The sequence below is a fragment of the Psammomys obesus genome, unplaced genomic scaffold, assembly GCF_907164565.1.
Source record: "Psammomys obesus unplaced genomic scaffold, mPsaObe1.curated_primary_1811, whole genome shotgun sequence".
NCBI lineage: Eukaryota > Metazoa > Chordata > Mammalia > Rodentia > Muridae > Psammomys > Psammomys obesus.
Window position 1 is genome coordinate 2,203,381 of NW_026585894.1, and position 10,071 is coordinate 2,213,451.

General features: G+C 38.7%; 1 pseudogene; it reads right to left on the reverse strand.

Annotated features, from left to right (window-relative positions):
• Positions 1-9,585: 9,585 nt before the first annotated feature.
• On the reverse strand, positions 9,586-9,704 carry LOC129671053 (small nucleolar RNA SNORA17; annotated as a pseudogene).
• Positions 9,705-10,071: the final 367 nt, after the last annotated feature.

Here is a 10,071-nt window from a genome sequence, read left to right on the forward strand (position 1 = left end):
GGTTGAGATAATAAATGAAAGTAGATTTTTGTGTCTCTGAAGGACTGAGTTTCACTAAGACTTTCTTAGACAAGTGATTTTTCAAAGTAAAGGCTAAAAGCCATTATAAGTGTACAGAATTCATTTAGGTGTAATAACTATTTTGTTTAATTAAACAAGATACATATGACATGAAAACAGAAAAAGAGCTACTGGGGAAAAGAAAGAGACCAGTAGGAGATGAGCAAGAGCATAAATGAATAGCCTGAATAATTAAAAACAATACAAATAAAATACAATAAAAATTGCAACAGTAAAACTCATTATTTGAAAGACTCTTGACATTCTGATCAGAAAACAAGATATTCAACTAAAACATATTTAAAAAATCCTACCCAATACTCCAGGCTTAGGGAAGATAATAGAAAGAAAAATAAAACCCAAGAATGCTAACTAATTTCGGAAAAACACATGAAATAAATAACCGCACTACAGCAAAATTAACAACCAACATAAAAATAAAAGGATGTAACAACAACTGGTAATTAATCTCTCAGAACATCAATGGTCTCAACCTTCCAATAAAGAGACACAGACTAACAGAATGGATGATTAAACAAGACCCAAAAATCTGTTGCATACAAGAAACACCTCAGCCACAAAGATAGATATTACCTTAGAGTAAACAGCTAGAAGATGGTTTTCCAACTCAATGGACCCAAGAAGTAAGCAGAAGTAGCTATTCTAATATTTAATAAAATAAACTTCAATCAAAATTAATCAAAAAATATGGAGAAGGCCACTTCATACTCATAAAAAATTCCACCATGAAGACATTACAATTCTGAACATCTATGCCCCAAACACAAGGGCAATCACATTTGTAAAAGAAACATTAATAAAATTTAATCACACATAGCTCACCACACATTAATAGTGGGAGACTTGAATACCCTACTCTCAAGAAAAGACAGGTCAACAAAACAGAAACTAAACAAAGAAACAATGACTCTAACAGATATCATAAATCAAATGGACCTAACATATATCTACAGAACTTTTCACCCAAACACAAAATAATTTACATTCTTCTAAGCACCACATAGAACCTTCTCCAAAAGAAACCATATAATCATGCACAAGGAAATCTTCAACATATACAAAAAGTTTGAAATAAACCCTTGTATCCTATCAGACCACGATGGAATAAAGACGGACTTCAATAACAACTGAAATAGTAAAAAGCCTACACAGAGATGGGAAGTGAACAAATTGCTACTCAGTGACAGCTGTGTCAAGGAAGAAATAAAGAAAGAAATTACACAATGGAATACTACTCAGTAATTAAAAAAGGAGGAAATCATGAAATTTGCAGGCAAATGGTGGGAACTAGAAAAGATCATCCTGAGTGAGGTATTCCAGAAGCAGAAAGAACACATGGTATATACCCACTTATACGTGGATATTAGACATATAAAATAACATAAACATACTAAAATCTATACACATAAAGAAGATAAGCAAGAAAGACCTGGGGTAAGATGCTCAATCCTCATTAAGAAAGGCAAACAGGGTAGACATCAGAAAAGGGAGAAAACAGGGAACAGGACAGGAACATACCATAGAAGGCCTCTGAAAGACTCTACCCAGCAGGGTATCAAAGCAGATGCTCAGACTATTAGCCAAACTTTAGGCAGAGTGCAGGGAATCTTATGAAAGAAAGGCGAGATAGAAAGACCTGGAGGGGACAGGAGCTCCACTAGGGGAGCAACAGAACTAAAAAAAACTTGGCAAATGGGTCTTTTCTGAGACTGATACTCCAAACAAGGACCATGCATGGATATAGCCTAGAACCCCTGCACGGATGTAGCCCATGGCAGCTGATTCTCCAAATGGGTTCACTAGTAATGGTAACAGGGACTGTCTCTGACATGAACTCAGTGGCTGGCTCTTTGATCCCTGAAGGCGGAGCAGCCTTACCAGGCTATAGAGGAAGAAAGTGCAGCCAGTCCTGATGAGACCTAATAGGCTAGGGTCAGACAGAAGAGGGAAAGGACTTCCCCTATCAGTGGACTTGGCAGAACCATGGGACCAGAGGTGGGAGGGGATGAGATTGGAAGGGGATGAGCAAGGGGGGGGGGCTACAGCTTGAAAACAAAGTGAGTAAACTGTAATTAATAAAAAAATAATTAATTTTTAAAAAGAAAGGAATTAACTACTTGCCAAAATTCAATGAAAACAAAGGGATATCATACCCAAACCAATGTGACACAATGAAAGCTGTGCTAACAGGAAAGTTTAGAGCACTAAGTGCCTTCAAAAAGAAATTTGAAATATCTCATACAAGCAACTTAATGGCTCACCTGAATGCCCTATGGAGAAGAAGAAAAGAATAAGAAGCAGAAGAAGAAGAAGAAGAAGAAGAAGAAGAAGAAGAAGAAGAAGAAGAAGAAGAAGAAGAAGAAGAAGAAGAAGAAGAAGAAGACACACCCAAGAGGAGCAAACAGCTGCAAATAATCAAATTCAGGGTTGAAATCAATAAACTAGAAACAAAGAAAACAATTCAAAAAAAAATCAATGAAACTAAAAGCTGGTTCTTTGAGAAAATCAACAAGATTTTCTCAAACACAGCTGTGTTTGACAAACACAGCCAACTACCTAAATTACAGGAACTATCCAAATCAACAATATCAGAAATGAAAAGGATGACATAACGACAAATACTGAGGAAATCCAAACAATCTTTAGATCTTACTTCAAAGTCTATATACCACAAAATTTAACAATCTAAATGAAATGCACAATTTTCTTAAGAGATTACATTTACCAAAGCTGACTAAAGATCAGGCAAGTAAATTAAATAGTCCTATATCTCCTAAGGAAATAGAAGCTGTCATCAAAAGTCTTCTATCCAAAAAGCCAAGGGCCAAATGGTGTCAGCACAGAATTCTAACATATCTTCAAAGAAGACCTAACATCAATACTTTTGAAACTATTCCACAACAAGACAAACAGAAAGAACATTATCAAACTAATTCTATGAAACTACAGTCACCTGGATAGCTAAACCTCACAAAGGAGAACAAAAAAAGAGAACTTCAGACCTATCTCTCTTTTGAACATTGATGCAGAAATATTCAATAAATGTCTCACAAACTGAATACAAGAACACATAAAAGATACCATCCACCATGACCAAGTAGGCTTCAACCAGGCATGCAGGGGTAGTTCAATATCCGGAAATCCATCAAGGTAATTCACCATATAAATAAAATGAAAGAGAAAATAACATACATTTTCAATTCCTTAGATGCTGAAAAGGCACATGCTAAAATCCAACACTCATTCATGTTTACAGTCCTGAAGAGATCAGGGATATGTTTATTGCCTTAATATACCTCTTCAACATAGCACTTGAAGTCCTTGCTATACCAATAAGAAGATTAAAGGAGATCAAGGGATTCAAATAGGAAAGTATCACTACTTGCAGAAGATATGATATTATACATAAGTGACCACAAAAAGTCTATCAGGGAACTCCTTCAGCTGGTAAACATCTTTGGCAAAATGGCTAGATACAAAATTAACTCAAAAAAAAAAAAATCAGTAGCCCTCCAGTATACAAAAGAAAATTGGACCGAGAAAAAATTAGAGAAACATTCCCCTTCACAATAGCCAGAAAGGACATATAGTACCTTGGTGTAACTCTAACCAAGCAAGTCAAGGACTTGTATGAAAACAATCTTCAATTCTCTGAAAAAAAAAAGAAAGAAAGAAATAGGAGATATCAGAAGTTGGAATGATCTCCCCTGCTCATGGACTGGCAGGATTAACATAGTAAAAACGTCCATTTTACCAAAATCAATCTACACATTCAATGTAATCCCCTTCAAATTACCAACATAATTCTTTACAGACTTGAAAGAAAAATTCTCAACTTCATATGGAATAACAAGAAACTCAAAATAGCTAAAACAATCTACAATAAAAGATCTTCTGGAGGTATCTCCATCCCTGATCTCAAGCTGTACTGTAGAACAACAGTAATAAAAAGGACATGTGACTGGCACAGAAATGAACTGATGGATCAATAGAATCGAATAGAAGACACAGAAATACACCCACACACATCTGGACACCTGATTTTTGACAAAGACACCAAAATCATACAATAGAAAAAAGATAGCAGCTTCATCAAATGCTGCTGATCTAACTGAATATCTATATGTAGAAAAATACAATAACCCTGCACAAAACTGAAGTGCAAGTGGATTGAAAACCTCGACATAAAACCAGACACAATAAAACTATTAGTAGAAAAAGTGGGGAAGAGCCTTGAACTAATTGGCACAGGAGACAACTTCCTGAACAGAACACCAACAACACAGGCTCTAAGATCAACAATCAATAAATGGGACCTCATAAAACTGAAAAGCTTCTGCAAAGCAAAGGACACTATCATCAGAACAAAACAGCAGCCTACAGATTGGGAAAAGATCTTCACCAACTCTATATCTGACAGAGGGCTAATATCCAGTACATATAAAAAACTAAAGAAGTTAATCATCAACAAATCAAGTAATCCAATTAAACAAAGAGGTACAGATTTAAACAGAGAATCCTCAATAGAAGAATATCAAATGACAGAGAAGCACTTAAAGAAATGCTCATTGCCCTTAGTTATCAGGGAAATGCAAATCAAAACAACCCTGAGATTTCACCTTACACTCATCAGAATGGCTAAGATAAAAAACTCCATTGATAGTACATGTTGGAGAAGATTTGAAGAAAGGGAAACCCTTCTCCATTGCTGGTTGGAACGTAAACTTGTACAACCACTTTGGAAATCAGTCTGGCGCATTCTCACAAAATTAGGAACAGTGCTACCTCAAGATTCAACTGTACAATTCCTAGGCATATATCCAAAATATGCTCAAGTATACAACTGGGACATTTGCTCAACCATGTCTGTAGCAGCTTTATTCATAATAGCCAGAATCAGGAAACAACCCAGATGTACCTCAACAGAGGAATGGATACAGAAATTGTGTTACATTTACCCAATGGAATACTATTCAGCAATTAAAACCAAGGAAATCAAGAAATTTTCAGGCAAATGGTGGGAACTAGAAAATATCATCCTAAGTGAGGTATCCCAGAAGCAGAAAGACACACATGGTATTTACTCACTTATATGTGGATATTAGACATAAAATAAAGGATAAACATACTAAAATATGTATACCTAAAGAAGAACCTGGGTAAGATTATCAATTATCTTTCAGAAAAGCAAACAAAATCAAAAGAGGGAGAATACAGGGAACAAGACAAAAGACTACCACAGAGGGCCTCCGAAATACTCTACCCAGCAGGGTATCAAAGCAGGTGCTGAGACCCATAGAAAAATTTGGTCGGAGTGCAAGGAATCTTATGTAAGAAGGGAGATAGAAATATCAGTCCTGGAGGGGACAGTATCTACAGCAACAGAACCAAAAAAAATGTGTGTTCAGGGTTCTTTTTTGCGACTGATACTCCAACCATGGACTACTCTTGAAGATAACTTAGAACCCCTGCTCATATGTAGCCCATGGCACCTCATTCTCCACGTGGGTGCCCTAGTAAAGGGAACAGCGGCTGTCTCTGACATGAACTCAGTGGCTGTATCTTTGATCACCTCCCTGTGAGGGGGGGAGCATCCTTTCTAGGCCACAGAGGAAGACAATGCAGCCAGTCCTTATGAGACCTCATAGGTTATGGTTAGTTGGAATGGGAGTAGGATCTCCCCTATCAGTGGAATGGGGAAGGAGCATCAGAGGAGAAGAGAGATTGAGGGTGAGATTTGGATGGGATGGGGGAGCAGGCTATTAAAAATTTATTATTTGATATGCTCATATTTTTAAATGCATGGTCATTAAATTATGACAGAAGATGGAATTAAATGTCACATAGGAAATATTAGAAGTACAACATAAAGCTGTTGGGCATGTCTTTACCCTATTTCAATGTAGTAATATCGTACATATGAATATTGATTTTCATAAGGTTTTATTTCAACCAAAAAATTGGTGATCATATGTGTTGTCTACTGAGAGCATATCTGATGATTTAGAAGGTAGACACTGTATCTATGTTACCATTGTGCTAGTCTTGTGCTCTATGGTGCTTTATTTCATCTTTTGGTGTTTCTATAGCCATATTAGTTAAATTATAATTACTAAAATTCTTACTTGTAAAGCTGTTATGAGAAGCAAATGAATAAATATAAATAAAGCAATTGGATCTTTGCTTGGCTTGCCATAGTATTAGTGAAGTATTCACCATTATAAATAAGGTCATGATTTTTTTACCCAAGTAAAAGTAATTGAATATAATGGTGCAGCTAAGTGCTACAGTCCATAGTAAGCTACTCAGACCTTCCTTAAATTTTGTATCGATTCATTAATCACTTTGGATACAGTGACTTTTTAAGCATTCATTAATCACTTTGGATATAGTGGCTTTTTAAGTTAGGGATTCAATTGATCATTACACTTTCAACCAGTTTTCATTTCTCTGTCTTCAATACTGCATTCTCCTTCTGCTTATGGTAAATTTCAAGATAGTTACTAAGTCTGAATAATATGTTATGTCCTTTTTTACCATTCTACTCAGACTGAACTCTTTACATTTTTTCAAACACCAACACATATGGCTCTGACTTTAATATTTGATGATTCTTCTACTTAAGACACTCTACCCAGACAGCCATGTGATTCTCTCCATCTCTATCTTCTTGTGTCTGGTCAAAATATTAGCAAGAACTTCGCATCCCATCCCATCTCAGGCCCAGCACCCAGTAATAACATGGAGAAGTAAACTGTACTAGGTATTTACTTTGTTTTGTTTACTAGAATATCAGCTCTGAGAAACATGCACTCTGGCTGTTTTGCCTACTACTCTGTGTTCTAGTGTCTAGAACAGTACTTAGTCTGGAGCAACAGATAGCAGCCATTAAATATTTGCCAAATAAATAAATATAAATATTACTGTGAATAAATAAATAAATATAAATATTACTGTGAAGAATATCAGAATTTCTATATCTAGCAATAATATCTTAATCAGGTTCTGATGACAGACTTTTAAACGTCCTTTGAAATGGATAGTTAAAGCATTAAATTTAGTTTATTATGACTTATTCCCCGTGCATATACAATTTTATACATAATAAGGCATCTATACCATTTTTACTACATGGCACATGAAGCATTGGAGATTTGGTCACAGCTTTTGACTCAGTCACCAGAAATCAGCTCTGGCCAAATGGCATTAAAACATCATTGATAGGTATCTCAGTTCTGCTTCAGGAGGTTCTCACTTGCTCTCCAGATAAAATAAAGGTAGGAATTTCCAGGTCTTCGAACACAAGGTAAAACAAGGACATATCTCAGTACAGCTTTTATTCAACTTTCACTTGTACTTAATCTTTTAATCAGGAAAGAGCATTCCATTACCCCCTATACTTCCAAGTTGCTGTTTTAGGCAGGTAAGTTTTAACTTGAATTTATCATTCCGTTTGCTTACTGTATTGACAATGCTTTCTGACTATTTTATGTCTTTTAAATTCTGGACTTTGGTCTCTCTTTTTTATCTTTTTATTGGTTCTCTGAATTTCACATCATCTATCCCAATCCCATTCACATCACCCTTCCCTTGTAGCCACTCTTTACATTTGCAACTATGCCCACAACAGAAAAAAATCTGTGTGGAAGTCGTATTGTGTTACCATGTGTCCCACAGTATACCCTTTTCTTCACACTTCTTTGCATGCAAATGGTCATCAGAATGACTTGGTGCTCTGGTATGAGACCTCTGGTTGCTGCTATTCTATTGATCCTGGGACTCCTCTTACATATCCTGTTGTTGCTCTTTGTCACAGAGATCCTATAGTTTTGCATCTGTAGGATCAGCCCCTTCATGCACTCCAGTAGTTCTTTTATGGGGTAAATGTTGGGGTGGGCCAACTCAAATCCTTGAATCTGGCCCTGAGAGATATTTGAGCTGGTCAGACCACTGCTTCTCTTGCTCTCATGACCTTGGGTCCAGTTCACCAGCACCCCCACTACCAGGGCCATCTCTACCCTGCTACCCAGGTGAGGTGCAAGACCTGACTCTTCTAAATGTTGCAGATGGTGAGAGACATAGCCAGTTCTATCACTCTCATGACTCCTAGGCCAGAATTCCTGGTGAAAGACAAGGGAGGGGATGGGAGGGGAAGAAGATTTCTCTCCCTCATCCATGCCACCACCCAGGAGACAAGAGGCAGAGACGGCTGTCCCATACTCAGGGCTGGCTTTCCTACATCATCCACATCCAGGGCCAGTTCTAATGTGTTGCCAAGGTGAGGTGCAGGGCCTGCCCTCCCATGTGCTGCAGCAGGTAAGGAACAGGACCAGCTCTCCTGCTCTAATGACCTCAGGACCAGCTCTCCTAGCTGCCATAGGTGGCAAGGAAAAAGAGAGGGTGTCTCTTCCTTACCCATTTCACCAAACCACAGACAAGTGACAGGGCCAGCTCCCCCACTCTCAAGGCCTTGGGGAGAGTTCACCCATACTCCCTCCAACAGGATCAGCTCTACTGTGCTGCCTGGGTGAGATGCAGGGGCTACTCTCCCAAGTGCTGCAGCTGGTAATGGGCAAGACCAGCTCTCCAGCTCTCATGAACCCAGGACCATGTCTTCCACCTGCCTTAGGTTGTCTTCCACCTCATGGGAGACAAGAGGTATGCCAAGGTCTCCCATTCTTTGATCCTTAGATCCTTGGGGGGCCTACTCACCCACAACTCCTCAATGTGGTGGGCCACTCTTCCAAGTACTGTAGCTGGCTAAATTTCTCTTGCTCTCATGACCTGAGGGCTCACTCACTCATGATGCCCAGGAGCAGGGTGGTGCCAAATGTGCACAGTCCTTAACAATATGTAATGGGAGCAGCAGCCCAGACAAGGGATGTCATCCTGGACTTTAATGATAACAGACCACTGCTGATTCAGAATCAAAGACCCAGATATGGCCCCTAATGGAAGCACAAGCTGGGCCCCCACCATAGTTCTATTCCTTACTAACCTTGGGAATCCAGTTCTGCCTATCTTCATTGTGCCCACATCCTTCTGTTTCTCTTTCTCTTCCATATCTTCACCACCTACTAGCTCCTCTTACAGGAAAACAGGGTCTCTGGGTGTCTGGGGTCATCTCAGGAGTGGTTTCAGGAGGAGTGTTATGTGTTGCCCATGGCTTACTATGCTGGACAGGGTTAATCTCAGGCATTGTCTGCCTACCCACCTCCAGGCTAGGGCAATGCCTGATTGGAGGTCTTCTCAAACTAACTTCCTGTCTAGGTTCATGGCACCATGAACCTAGAGGTCATCTCTGGCTTGCTCTTCACCTGGTCTGCCCAAGTAGCCCCACGTGGCTCACTTCTGCCCAGGGCCCTCAGTCCCAGGTGGGGTTCTTCTAGTCCCCATCTTTCTCCTGGTCCTGGGAGCCTCTTGGTACCTGTTTAGTGCCAGACTGGTGGTTGCTTCATGCTACCTTCCTGTGTGGGCCCCTTGTCGCTGGACTGGTGAAAGTCTTAGGTTCACTTTTTTTAATCATTCTAATGTTCACAGATAGACATAGGCTCTCTCCTCTCTGCCACCACCTGATACACATGTGACACAGCAGCCATGAGTACAATGATTCTAAGGGCAGGTGGCTTTTAATATTTCTTATCAGAATAGCAGGGAATACTAATAATTTTTGTATCTTTATTGAAATTCTAGAAAACCTGAAATAGATACTTGCTTGTATTTTAATGAAAAAATCCAGAATAAAGATTAACGATACTCTCTTTGATAGAAAATATTTTGTAAATTATCATGCCAATTTTTATTCTGTATGATCCAAGACAATAATCTAACACTAAAATTCCAAAAGTTATTTTGCCAATTACTTTTCCTTGCTCAGCTAACACTAAACATTTCTAGCCTCATGCTTGCTAATATTTTATACTAGTTAGAAACATCTAGGGGCGGGGCAAGATGGCAGCGCCGGGAGGACTCTCATTCTGAGGAGCAGCA